Source organism: Felis catus, chromosome A1 (genome assembly GCF_018350175.1).
Source record: "Felis catus isolate Fca126 chromosome A1, F.catus_Fca126_mat1.0, whole genome shotgun sequence".
In the NCBI taxonomy this organism is placed as follows: domain Eukaryota; kingdom Metazoa; phylum Chordata; class Mammalia; order Carnivora; family Felidae; genus Felis; species Felis catus.
The window spans coordinates 103137325-103138466 of NC_058368.1; positions in this window are offsets into that span (position 1 = coordinate 103137325).

The window sequence follows — 1142 nt, forward strand, 5'->3', positions numbered from 1 at the left end:
TAGCAAATCTGATATGTTCACCGTGAATTATAAACCTAATTTTCCTTTGTACTTTTCCCTTGGTTCTGTATTTTAGGTAATATTTTGGAAAATGGAACACTTCTAGTTTATTGTTATAAATGTAATGAAAAACTTGGAAAGCATAGAAATCCTTTCTTTCCTTTTCTCCCGAAATTTTAGTGATTCTTGATAGGATTATTTTAGCAGTATTATCAGGCCAAAAATTCAAATGGAAAACTTTTCGTTATTCAAAAATATTTTCCTAAATATGGAGTTAATTTTGTATCTTAGGGGTAAGATAACTATTCCTTCCTTAGATCATGGTTGTTTTTTTTTGTTTTTTTTTTGTTTGTTTGTTTTGATAGACTGAGAGAGACAGAACACAAGTGGGGGAGGGGCAGAGAGAGAAGGAGACACAGAATCCGAAGCAGGCTTCAGGCTCTGAGCGGTCAGCACAGAGCCCGACGTGGGGCTCGAACTCACAAACTGTGAGATCATGACCTGAGCCGAAGTCAGATGCTCAACCGACTGAGCCACCCAGGCGCCCCACAGATCATGGTTTTAAAAGTTCTCTTTGGTTAGTGCCTACCAAGTAGACCAATTATATTTCTACTTATACATATGTATGAGGAATGCGCTTTGAAAGTAAGACAACAAGATATCTATCCGACTTAAATACTATTATGGGAAATTGCTTTAGGTTTAAATAAGAACAGATGGTAGATTCATGTGGTATTTTTGGACATTATTCTGGCACAAAGCAGAAACAGAGAAAGAGAAAACAGGCCAAAAATTGGACCAAAGTGTTAAAACAAAAAATCATGTGTACTTCACAAATTCTAGTAGTTCCACAGAGTTAAATGACTTGGCATTAAGAGATAGGTATTATAGGGGCGCCTGGGTGGCTCAGTCGGTTGAGCGTCCGACTTCGGCTCAGGTCATGATCTCATGGTCCGGGAGTTCCAGCCCCGCGTTGGGCTCTGTGCTGATGGCTCGGAGCCTGGAGCCTGTTTCCGATTCTGTGTCTCCCTCTCTCTCTGCCCCTCCCCCGTTCATGCTCTGTCTCTCTGTGTCTCAAAAATAAATAAACGTTAAAAAAAAGTTTAAAAAAAAAACAACAAAGAGGTAGGTATTATCATATA